At 28.2% G+C, this 14,198-nt stretch overlaps 1 pseudogene; it reads left to right on the top strand.

Annotated features, from left to right (window-relative positions):
• Window positions 1-12,452: 12,452 nt before the first annotated feature.
• On the top strand, window positions 12,453-13,395 carry LOC149526640 (metalloendoproteinase 5-MMP-like; annotated as a pseudogene).
• Window positions 13,396-14,198: the final 803 nt, after the last annotated feature.

Genomic DNA, 14,198 nt, shown 5'->3' with positions numbered 1-14,198 from the left:
GGAGTGGTTGGTCAGTTGGAGGTCGGGTCAAGTTTTTACTTTAAAAAATTATAGTTTAGTAATTTTAAATTTAATAAAAAATAAAATTATTCTTTCGATATTACTACATCATCAAATTAATGAAAATATTATCAGTTAACTTACATCTAAACTTATGTGTCCAACAAATGATATTCTTTTAAGGTGGACTATACATTTTAAAAATTAATAGATCTACATGAAATTATGACTAATATTTAAGAGTGTTAGTTTATTGTAGCCTTTTTAAACTAAAATATCCAAAAAGTTTTTAAATTAGTTTTAAAAATTTTAATAAATTTTATTTTTTTATCTTGTTTAATTAAACTTTTGTATTTTTATTTTGGATCAAATATTTTTTTAAAACTAATGATTAATTAATTGTTATAAGTTAAAATATCATTTGTCATTTTATGTTTACATGACATTGACATGATACTGACGTAAAAGGTGAAAAGGTTATGGTTATATCATCATACCATATCATCATCCATTATAACACATCAACATGTCATATTAGCATCACGTGACATAAAATAACAAGTAGTATTTTAATTAACAATAATTAATTAATAATTAGTTATAAAAATTTATTTGATTTAAAATAAAAATATAAGAGTTGGTTAAACGTAATAAAAGAATAAAAATTTATTTGACTTTTTTTAATAGTTTATGATTTTTTATAAGTATTATGCTTTTTTTTTTAATTTTCACTTTCATCTAGTCGTACATAAAATCTCTATCTCTATCTGGGAAGTATTTGGCTCAAATTTCAATATAAAACTATAAGTGGGATATGCAAACAATTTTCATGTATGAAAAAAATTATTATCCTACACATCATTTACAAAATTTAAAATTGACAAATGTAATTAAAAGGTTATCACATATCTCATTAGAGTATATTTAAAAATTTAATAAATTAATATAATAAATAATATGACATATGATATTCTAACCTTACTTGTAAAGTTTAAAAATTTCGTTGATGATAATAAATAATTATTATTTTGTCAACTAATGGTAGAAGTATAAAAATGAAATTAAAAGTAAAAGCTAGTAAGATTGGTAAGGATACATGTAGACATCTTATTTTGTCCGTAATCTTTTCTCAATTGTTGAAAAAAATTAAAAAATAGTTTAAAAAAATAAGAAACAAAATAATTTAAAGAAGAGTCTTAATTCTAATATGATCAACTCATCTTAATCCTAATCCATCTCTAAAATACAAGTTAAATTCAAAGAAAGAGGAAAGTGTAAAGTGTCATGAGCTAACCTTGTATTGGACTAGAATAAGGTAGAGTTGTCCACAGTCTTTTAGCCTTTGGATCAACTCTTGACTTGTGTCTTAAAGTTTCTTAGTTTTTTTACACTTTCTTTAGCTATTTCCTCCTTACCTTATTCTTACATTCAAATAACATTTCAGACATGTTTACTCTTGCATTTTTAGTCGAATATGTATATTTGAAAGCTTATAAAATGTTTTCTAATGATGTATGTCTTTTCAAACAAATTTGTAAACTTAGAGGATTAAAAATATATTTGAAATAGTTTCAAATGTTGACATTAAGTTCAAGAAAACAAGTAATTTTTGTCGAATCAAAATATGATATAGCTTAAGGCTAACAATCTGTCCCTTTTTGCTAAGACAAAAAGAGGAGCATATTGCATTTGAAATTTCTTGAAACCTCTCCTTAACTTAATTAGTCTCCATGCTCTTATTGAAAACATTTAAGTATAAATGAGAAAGATATAAAAAATAAATATGAACTTTGAAAATTCTCTCCCTCAATGTATGCATGAAGTTAAAAATGTTTTCAAGGCAGGTTCAACTAATATAAAAGCATTCCAATGTGCTCATAAACCTTTTGCCCTTTTTGTTATATCAAAAAGGTTAAGAAATGTGAGCTTTAAGCATTTAAACTCAGGATACGATGGTTAGAAATAATCATCAAGTATAAATAAGCATTAAGTTCAATAATAATTTATAACCATCAAATCAAAACATTGAGATATATTTCCTTGTAAATATTCAATCAATATATATATTCAAGCAAATCATAGGGAAATATACTCATTTAGCACAACTAAGGAGCAATATCTATAAATAATTCATAATATATTTCTATTCAAGATACTTAATTAAGGTATGAAGAAATATATTCAATTATTGCAATCATGGCACAATATAAGTCGTTATCAAGAGTGCCGCAAATATTTTCAACCAAGATATATTTCCATGTAAGATATTCAATCAAAGCATTATGGAGTATATCAATATATCATAAATAAATCAAGATATACCTCCATTTCATATATTTCCAAGTAAGTTAATAAGGAGTATATCATTCAATAATCAACCAAGAATGTCAAATATAGATGTACTTTTATAAGCATGATAACTCTATGATATAGAGTTATTTTGCCACATTTGATTATTGAAAATAGCTCAATTCTTGTGTTTTTAAGTAATTTTATGTAGCTTTTATGGTTTTCGTTATTAAGTTTAGTGCATGTTAAACTACATTAATTTGAGTACTTTTAGCTTATTTTTATGTTAAAAGTCCTAATTTGAGCCATCACTGATTTAGTTTTTGTTTTGAAGGTTCTCAAGCGCATAAAGATTCATGAAAGTGACTGTGCAAAGATGACTAGGTGTAGATTTTACTACACATGCATTGGTATCTTGTCATAATTTGCACTATAGAAGTCCAACTGATAAGATTTGTAAATCACTGGAAAGATAAGAGGAAGGGCTACAATTTGGTGTTTATCACTTTGCTCAATCTTGATCATATCATAGTCAAAATCCTTGTCGAAATTGATGCACTACAGTAGTCTGCACGGACTGAACATGATGTAGTATTTTGAGCTTATCATTCACTTTGGAAGTCCAATTGATGTGATTCTTAAGCCATTAGAAATCTAAGAGGTAGGGATAAAACTCTCACATTTAACACTTGCCCATTTCAAATGGGAACATATAGAAAAATCATCAAGAATCTAGCATCACAGTGCTAGCTTGATATCTCGACTTTTAGTTTTAGCAGGTTTTTAAACTACTACGGTTTTTTTTAGAACAAGAAGCCCTCAAACATGTAAGGAAGCTAGGAAAATCAAGGAAGATTAAAGATTCAAGAATTGATAACTCTTTGTTTCTTTCTCAATTTTTGTTTTTTCTTTAACTTTCTTATACTTGTTTTGATGGATAAGTTTCTTTGGATTATGTTTTTATTAGATATTATAAACTAATTTACTTTTTCTAGGTTTATAGTGAATTTTAACATGTAATTTGAATATATGTTTCTATTTTATTTATTATGAATGTGTATAGTTGTGCTTATTCAAATATATTCTTAATGCTTTTAATTATCTGGTCAATAATTAAATAATTTGTGAATCTAATTAAGACTTGATAGAGAGATTTTAAATTAGAATAAGATTTTAATAATGTATGTTCATGTCACTAAAGTAATCTGATTCGTGATTTGGATAGACATATGTCAATTGCTATACATAGCCAAATTAGAATACTACCTTAATGAAATTTTTTAATTGATTACTATTGACATGTAATGACCCAATTAAGTTAGGTATTTGTATAAGCATCTTAATAAAGACTCGTACATAGCTTTGGATTTTAGGTTCTTAAAATCACCCGTGAATATAGATAATAAGAGAAACTGGTATCATATGAAGTGTTGAATGAACCCATAATTCTAGATTTTACTCTATTACTTTTCTCAAGTGAATTTCTACTAATTAACTTAGTGTTTGATTTAATTTAGTTTTAATTAATTTTCTAAAAAATTGAGTTACTTGAATAAAATTAGTTTGTTATAATTTTTGTAGTTAGTGAAGATTTAAAGGCAAATCCTTGTGAGATACGATTCTGGATTTACTGTTTATATTACTTATTTGATACGTACACTTGAGTGTGCAAAATTGCCAACAAAGCAAAGTGTGGACACTTTATCTTTTAAGTTCTATTTTGGATATGCATATATGTAGACAAGCATAGTCAAATATAGAGCATTTATAAATCTACATATAATGTGAACATGATTTACTAATATATGTGTAACTTTATATGCTGGTATGTTTGCAAATTCATTCAACTAAATAATCAAGTAGTCATGCAATTAACTAAAAGCAAACAAATTGAATACACAACCAATCATGTAAATATATTCACAAATTTATATACAAACAAGTATATTAAGAAGTATAGCAATCATATTTTAAGCATGAATATGAGGCATTATTAAGCACAAATATAATATAATGTTTAAGAAATATTACCAATAGAGATGAACACTAATTGTTGAGATTTTACCAAGATCGTTGTTGAAGATTTCAAGTACTCAAGAAGCATAGAACAATGTTAATGGCCATTTCCCTTTTAAACATTCATTATATCAACTCCACCAAAGAGAAGGAATTAAATGATTAGTCATATTAAAGTAAAATTTTACCTTCGTTTAGATGGATCATGAGATAATTATGGGGATAAATCATGAACGTATGATAGATGAGTGTTTAAATTGAATGTTCAACATGTTAATCTCATACTCGTATATTTAAGGAGGTAATAAAGCATGAGTATTTAATAAATATTCAATATATGCTTCAAATACTCATAATTTCAAGAAGTTTGTGCACATTTACTCCAATGTATGTCCAAGATATCATCTTGTATTAAGCATTCTTTTTTTCTTTAATTTTCATCATGCATTATCCAAGCATTCTCAATCAAACATTTAAGAAAATTCTTATCAGAATGACAATTCAAGAGAGAATGACCTCAACAAGAGTACATCATGATGAAAATATCATCATTTAGCCTTTTTGGTAATCTTTTTCAATAATATTTTTCAATAAGCATTTCAATAAAAGTTCTTGTAATTGTGTATAAAATTATCAAATTAAAGAGAAGTTTTCTCATCAAGACATTATCATTATCAATGAAGCATTGCCAAGATATTTTGCACTTGTTGTAATCATACAAGAGAATATTATGATTAAGTAGGCATAAACATGATTACAAAAGAATTTTGGCTATTTTCACTAATCATGATTTCAATTCATTCCATAAAATGCATGCATGATATCAATAAAAAACATAGGCATATACAAAAGGATGATAAATAAAGGTAAGATACATATTATTTCTCAATGTTCTATAATTTATGAGTAATACTAATTGTTATAAGATATTGGAAATAAAGTATTCAACTCATGAATATATCTAAGTTAAGTATCCAAGCATCAAAGACTACTAATTGTTAAGATTCAAGAAATGAACATTCAATTGGTAACCTATAAGCTTAGGTTGGATGCATACAAAGTCTTTAGATCATGTAATCATTTAGCCTCAAGGAAGACCTAGTTAATATTTAAATGCATGTTCAAAAATATTTCAACTATGTCATCATAGTAGATTATGATCTAACTTGAGACTTTAAATTTCTCATTCAAGAACATAACTCAAGTCAAGTTATATACTTCAAATCTTAAGGTCATATAAGGTGAGATATCATGTAAGCTTGTGACTTGACCAAAAAGATAAATGAACTAAAACTATTTGTCTTGATGTTCAATGTCATCATAATCAATTTCATATGCATAATCAATAAATTAACTTTGAGATGATCAATTAAGCACAATTATAAAGCTTATTCCAAAAATTGATTCTAGACCAAGCATTTTAGCATTTTAGCATTTCAATTTTTCAAAAAATAATGTCATATATGCAAGCACATAAGATCAACAACTTCAAGCATTTACTCATGCATTCATTTTCATCAAGAACAAGTCATAATAGCATTTTTAACATATGACAAACTTGTTCAAGCTATATCAATATAAGCTTAAGCATGGCAAATGGTTTTCTCCAATGGGTTCATATTGATTAAATCAATTCAAGTAGTCAAGCATTGTTTTAACTATTTTAAACTTATCAATTTGATTCTAAATTTTTAAATCAAGGTTGTTTGAAAGGTTAACATATCTTAGACACAAGGAAATTAAAAAGATTAACTTTTAGGCTTAAATTCGTTGTTTAGACTATTAGAATAAATGTGAGAGCACGCTATCAAATATGTTTATGTTATTAGCATATTATCCTTATCAAATCATTTATGTTCAAGTGTAAATGCATCTCATGCTCACATACCTTGCAATCAACAATTAATCATATATATTTTCAAGCAAATGCAACATGAACAACACTTAATAGTCATACAAGCAATTCATAAACAATCTAATTTCATCACTCAAGCATCTTTCAAAATTTAAAAGAAAAAAGAAATAGATATCACTCATTTTTCATTTGATGTTCAATCTTCAAATTACTTGTTCTTGTTAATTTATAACTATAAGAATCACTTTCACTAAATATTTGTGTATCCAAATTATTTTAGATCCTTAAGGGTTAGTCTTAACAAACATATGCACAAAATAATAAATTAAACAAGGAATGCAATAGGAATTTATTTGTTTAGAGGAGTTCTAACTCTGTATCCTTCCTTTCCTTTAACAATACTTTTCAATTTATTATTTGCTTCTTTTAATTGATCATAATTTCTTTGGAGTATTTCAACATCAATTCTGATTTGATTGTTTTCTTCTATCAATGATTCATTTTCAAGTCTAAGATTTGAAATTTTCTCTTTTTGATGAAACTTAGATCTTGATATGTGAGAGTTAAGTCTCAAATATATATATGGCAATTCACTATCCGTAAGGATATGTAGTACATGCGAGAAAAAACCTAGCTCATAGTTTGATCTTGAAGTCTAAAATTTGATATTTTCTTCATTTTTACTTGATGAGCTTTCATCCAAGAAATCATCTTCTTCTAGTTCTTTTTCATATGGTTGCCCATATACCTTGATTAGCTTGTCCTGTTTCTCCTTGACATTTTCACAATTTTCAACTTAATTGTATTGCTTTTCTCCAAGAGCATGAATTATGGTATGTGTGGCTTTTGCATTTAGCTTAATTGGATCAAGATAATGTGAGTTCCAGTTAGTCATGTCTTTCTTTATGTTATAGGGACCATTTTCAATTTGCTTCCATGTTTGATAATCATTTGCAATAATGAAGTGTCTCATTCTATATCTCCAAACATGAAAGTCTTTACCATTGAAATGTAAAGACTCAAGATGTGGTGATCTTTCTTAGGTTTTGCAATCATCAAGTGCCATGAGACAAAAGTTTGCAACTTCATTATCCTCCTCATCTTGGGAGTCATCACTATAGTTGCAAGTTGCTATCATCCTTTTTTTCTTGAATCTTCTTGAGGTGTTTTTCGTGTTGTTATTGGGACATTCATATTTTGTGTGACCAAGCCTTTTGCAATCAAAATGTATCAAGTGATTTCTTGTATGTTCTTCCTTAGACACATTTTTCCTTGTAGGTTTCTTATTTCTAAGGTTTTTCTTCGTATATTTATTAAAATTTCTAGCTAGTATATTTATGTCCTCCTCATTTCACACTCACTTTTAGTGCTTCTCTCTTCTTCCTCAACTATAGATTTAAAGTTTATTTCCTTTTGTTTGACTTTTTCTTTCGTAGGTTCTTCTCCCTCATTCTCATGTCTAAGTGTCATTTCATAGGTGAGAAGGGAACCTATGAGCTCTTTTAACTTAAAGTCATTGAGGTTTTTAGCTTCCTTTATAGTTGTGACTTTAGGTTTCCAAAACTTACGTAAGCTATCCAAAATTTTCATAACAAGTTGGGCACTGGGAAAGTCTTACCCCAAAGCCTTTAAAACTTTTACAATATTAGTGAATTTTTCAAACATGTCATTTATAGACTCACTTTTTCTCATTCTAAAAAATTCATAGCATGTGTAAGCAATCCAATCTTGGATTCCTTGACTTGGTTTGTTCTCTCATATGTGGTCGCTAAGGTATTCCAAATTTATTTTGTATTTTCACACATTAACACCTCATTAAACTCACTAGCTCCTAACGTAACAAAAACAAAGAGTATTTTTAGCATTACAATTTATTTGAATTAGTTTCTTATCTTTATCATCCAATTCTTTCTTAGTTTTAATAACTACTTTGCCATTTACCTCCTTACTTGGAACATGTAGAGCATTTAATATGACATTTTAAACATCTAAGTCTTTGGATTGAATAAATATTTTCATATGTTTCTTCCAATAAAGATAGTTTGTACCTACAAAAAGAGATGACCTTTAGATTGATTACCTTTCTTCAAGTACAATAGCCATCACCTCTATTTTTGTCGATTTAAGTTTTTACAAAATATCTCTCAAAGGTGGTTAAACCTACAAAATTGAGACCAAGTTCTGATACCAATTGTTAGTGTAGAAGTCTTAATGTGAACATTATATCAAGAGAGGGTGAATTGATATATTAAAGTTTTTATAAAAAATATAGGTATAAAAAATTAAAGCTTTTTCACCCAAAATGTTTTCTAGTATCAAAATCAAGTTTTCAACACTAAATCGCTGAACATTAAAATAATATATCAAAGCAAAATATTTTTCCTAATTTAAATACTAGCTATGAAAGAATAAAGGGAAAAATATTTTTCTAAGTATAAAATAATAAAACAATATTAATATATGTTCTTAAGGCAAATATAAGCAATGAAAAATAATACGAAACCTTAAAAGAGACAGAATTTATAGTGATTCGACTTTTTCGATGCTTACATCTAGTTTCTTGGTAATCAAAAAATTTCAATGCATTATCAAGTATTTTTACATTTTAATAGGACAAAGTGATAACCCTTATAGAATCCATAAAGGAATTCTTATTTTTTAATAGGATTAAGCAATAACCTTTATAATCCACAAAGAAATTATTGCTTTTTAACGGGATCAAGTGATAACCCATCAACAATGATTTTGAAAAGCTTAACCATAAACCCTTACAATAGCTTTTCAAGGTTAATCTAGAACCTTTATAATAGAGTACAAATTTTAGTAAGAAAATGCCTCTACAAAGGTTGGGTGCTAAGACTTTATGATTGTATGTAGTGAGAAAAGAAATATCAACTTGAATGAAGCAAGTATTCAATTTTTTTAAGCTTGATGGAAGACTAAAATCAAGGCTAGAGAGGAAAGACGAGCTTTAAGGTCTTTTTAGGATTTTTCTCTTTTATTCTGGTTTTTTCTTGTTTTTAAATGGCTTAAATGCAGTTATTTATAGCTAGGTCAAAGTTTAGAGCCATTAGGTATAAGTTTGAATCAAATTTGATTGTTACTGAAGCTTAAGGGTTGACTACAACGCTCCTAGGGTCAATTTTGTTCTTCAAATTTCTCAAATTAGGCCTCTATAATCGATTATAAGCTTCCTCTACTTGATCTTTTTCTTGAAAGCGTGTATTTTACAAAATTGAACTGCTATAGTCAACTATACCTCTTTTATAGTTGACTATGTCTGTGTAATGTTGATTTTTCCTTACTTATGACTTGTTCGGGTCAACTATGCTTGGTCCAAGGTCATCTATGTCTTGGCTTTGAGGTTTCCTTAGCTTTTTCTCATTTCTCAATAGCTATTTCCTCCTTGCTTATTCTTTCCTTCAAATAACATTTCAAGGCATGTTTTCTCTTGTATTTTTAGTCGAATTTGCATTGTTTGAAAGCATATAAGATGTTTTCTAATGATGTATGGCTTTTCAAACAAATACGTAAGCTTAGGGGAGTGAAAATTTATTTGAGACAATTTCAAATGCTTGACATTAAGTTTAAGAAAATATGTGATTTTCGTCAAATCAAAATATATTGTAGCTTAAGGCTAACACATGAGTTTGAGGGAAGGCTTTACCTTGATGATTTTCTTAACTAGCTCTACATAGTGGAAATAGCTTTCGAGCTCAAAAATGTTCCTAATGAAAAACTTGTCAAGCTTGTTGCAACTAAATTGAAGAAGCACACCTTTATTAGGTGGGAAAAATCTCAAACGGCAAAAAATGTCTCACTTTATGTTTGGTCCCCATTTCATATCAAACATGACAAAGTTCTTCTACAAAAGACAACATTAAGTTACATTTAGTTTACGCTTTTCATATTTTTCTTTTTTTAAAAAATAAAAAAATAGTAAAAAAGTCCATTTAAATACAAAAATGATTAATTTGTTTTAGAAATACACATGATTTATGTAATTTGTTTAAATGATAAAATACAAAATTTTACATTTATATAGATTGATGATATTATAATTGATGTTACAATATAATTACTTGACCTTTTTTTTAGAATAATTAAAATGTGTCTATTTTACGTCAATTATGATATTTATTGATAACCAAATTAAATTCTAAGCATCACCCTCAGTCATTGGTAGAATTTTGTTGTTTGTATGAGATCATGATGTTTAAGAATAAACTCATAAGAGAATATTGAAGCACTTAATTAGCTTTTGATGCTTTTTCTTGTTTATATTTTCCATGGAGTCATGTCCCCTGTCACTGGGATGCACTTTTTCTATTCTTCTTTTTAATTTGAATAAAGTCTTGTTTCGGCTTGGGGAAAAAAATTGTTCAATGAAAAATAGAGATGTTTAGACTATTACTTAAATGTATATATTTTAAAGTTTAGTAAGTCAAGCAACATATGTAACTTAAGAAGATATTTAAATATATTTGATTTTAATATAAGATTTTGAATATAATTTTTTTTAAAATTCTAGTCAGGTTGTTCTAGAAAAGTCTCATTTGGAGAAAAAACCACTTGTGCATGCATATAATTTCTAATATTTCCAAGCGTTTCACATGGAAGAATTAGACGTGTTTGGAATTTTGAATTTCCATTGACCCATGTGTTTGCTGTAAGGAATTATCACGAAGGGTGAGGAAGCTTCAGTATTCTCACAAGGAAACTAAAAGTCCTCATTTGCTTATTATTGTCTCCTTCTAAACAAAAAGAAGAAAAAAGAAATCAAACTCAAAACAGAAGTTGATAAACGTGCACTACATTTGTAGAACTAAAGGTCTGTTTGTCATGTAAAGACTTCAACAATTAATTTTACTGTTTCTTTCATAAAACTTTTAGAAGCTCCTTTCTTCTTTGTTCTTTTGCTACCCTTTGTTAAGTCAAAGCTTGTTACAAATCCATTTGTTCTTTCTTCTCTTTGTGCTACCAACTATTAAATCTTGGACATGCTTAATTGATTTGATTATTTTAATTTGAATTTATCTTATCTATAAATCAATTTTTGTATGATGAAATGCAAGGTTTGATTGCATAAAATATAGAGTTTATATGATCAAATATTAAGATAAATGAAAATGGGTGAAGAATGAGTTTTGAAACCCAAAATTTTGGTCAATTGATCTAGATTTATGTTATTTGGATAAATTTTAATGCATGAGTCAAAGTTTTAATCCAAGTTTTGAAGGGTTTAATTCAATAAAAAAATGAGACTTAAGGAGAAAATAATAAGTCTCGAATGGGTTGATAATTTTGCTTTAGTCGAGTTGTACCCAACCTGATAAATGACATATTATGAGTTATGAGGTTTTGAGCATTTTGTTAATAAATGTAATTTTAGAATTTGTGAGCCTCACATAGCCCTTAAGGTATGTGGAGGTTGTTGTGTCCTACTTTGGGTCAGGGCCCTAATACAATCATATGGTAAATTGTCTCGCAAAGCAATAGCTTTCTGTTTTTTTCTTTTTCCTTGGCTAGAAGTATTTAATAGTTTTTATGTCAATTCTCTTATCTACTTGTGTAACTCCCATTTTTTGTTGGAATTTAAAAATATTTTTAACTTTTAGAACATGTATAAGTTAAACAATATAATAGTAACATCCATGAAAATGATATTAAAAATATTAATTCAGAGCAAAATACAAAAATTTAATTAACCTAAAAGTCCTGTTTGGTATCGAGGAAGTTAAGCACTTTGCAAGGATTTTAATTGGATGTTATTTCTATCATATTATTATTTATTATTTTAAGGATAAAGTTAAAAAGTTAAAATTTTATTAAAAATAAATAAATTTATTCAACTTTATATTTTCATACATAAAGATAATTTTGTAAATTTATACTACATTTCCAATAAAATGCTTTCAAACCAAACTCTACAATGTAATCCTCTCAACAATCACATTTGTAAGCCTTATGTATGAAACCAAATACTGCAAAGTTATCTTATCAGCAATCACATAACTAGTAATCGCATTCCCATTAATCACATTCTTTGCAACATACCAAATGTAACCAAAGACACATGTAATACATGTCTAGGACTAGATCTAGAATAATAAAAAAGTGTACCATTTAATTACCTCTAAAGGCTACTAACCCCTTCTACAAGGCATTCCACATTGAAGATTTTTGGAAGGTAGCTTCGATGATGAACTATAAATATGAGCAAGAGATTTGAAGAATAACACCAATTAACCAAGCAGTTAATTTTATCATAAGTAAAAGAAAATTTGTAGCAATGGCTTCCTCTAAAGTTTTGCCATTTCTAAGAGCTTCATTCCTTCTTTTTGTCTAACTACCACCAACCTCAATTCAATCTCGACCTATTAAAAATCCTACTAAGAATGCCTTTGAGTTCATCCAACACCTGTAAAGCTGCCATAAGGTTAAATCGTTAAAGGGCTTAAGGATATGAAAAGATATCTCTAATCATTTAGGTACTTGAACTACTTTCAAGCATACAACAAAAGCAAAAATCATGCAAATGATGATGAGTTCGATGACATGTAAGAGTCTACAATCAAAACATACCAACGATACTATCATTTGAAAGTCATCGAAGATTTGGATGCTGAGACAGTGAATCATTGATGCAACCTAGGTGCAGTGTCCCGGATGTTGTCAATGGCACAAAGGTTCACCACAGTCACAAGTCACTCCACTCTATTGGCCATTTTTAGTTTGTTCCAATTAGAGAAAAATGGCTAGATTCCAAAACAAAATTAACATATCGCTTAAGTTCAAGTGCTTTAGTCCTTGAAGAAAAGAAGATACAATTTATCATTTCATATGCTTTCTAAACATGGTTTAAAGTTACTAGTTTTGCATTTGAGGAAGTGCCACCAGATTCCAATTTAGATATTGTGATTGGCTTCCACCGGGGATCCCATAAAGATAACACTCCCATTGATGGTCTTCGAGGGGTTCTTGCTCATGCTTAGCCTCCAACTCTTAGAATTTTCCATTACGATGCTAAAGAGAAATGGAGTAGCAATCCAGTAGCCGAGTCAACTTAGGTGGACTTGGACTCAGTTGCAATGCATGAAATTGGTCATGTTTTGGGGCTTCATCATGATGAAGTCCATAGTGTTGTCATGTTTGCATGTTATCAACCCGGTACTACGGAAAGGGATATGGATACAGATGATATTCAAGGGATTCGAACTTTATATGGATTGTAGTGACAAATGAAAGGCAAGAAGAGTTGAGGGAGTCTCCATTTTTTTAGCAAATAAAGAGATTATAATGTACTTGCATTTTCTACTTCTATAAGAATAATAATATAAGGAAATTGTGAGAAATGGTCAATTTCATAAATCTATTTTAGAAATAGCCTTCCATATAAAGTTAACTATTTTTGCGCAATTTTAGCCATTAGATAACAAAAATACTCTTGAAACCATTTCAAACAAATTAAGCTGTTGATTTCTCCCTCTTACCATCCATGCAAATTAAATGCTCTATCAGCTTTCTCTTGCCATCTAGGTCACTTAGCTTACTTAGCTCTTTCTAATTTTACCATAATAGCCATCACTCTCTAATCTATCTCTCGTGATCTTAACATATCATAGTCGATCTAAGGACTAAAGAGCAGAAATGACATTAAAGTATGTTATTAGGTTAATTGATTTACATTTACAGAATCTCAAAGTTTTTGGAAAACTTACTAAATTTGTTTCTTAATGTTTTCTTTAAATTAAAACACTAGCCAGAGTTGCTATTGTTAAATGCCTGTGGCACACTATTTTCGAACATGGTGTGTAGAAATTTTTTATGAAAATGGCGTGTAGCAAATTGTTTTTGAACATGACGTGTAGAATTTTTTTTTTGCAAAAACGGCGTTTAACAAACTGTTTTTAAATAAGCATGTAGCAAAATTAGAATGAACATGGCATGTAACATTTTCTCAACATGGAATGTAACAATTTTTTTTTTCGACATGGCATGTGATAATATTTTTCCAACATAGAATGTAACAATTTTT

This window comes from Theobroma umbraticum, unplaced genomic scaffold (genome assembly GCF_002168275.2).
Source record: "Theobroma umbraticum cultivar Fairchild unplaced genomic scaffold, ASM216827v3 scaffold_81.0, whole genome shotgun sequence".
Taxonomy (NCBI): Eukaryota; Viridiplantae; Streptophyta; class Magnoliopsida; order Malvales; family Malvaceae; genus Theobroma; species Theobroma umbraticum.
This window is presented reverse-complemented; position numbering and strand designations above follow the sequence as displayed.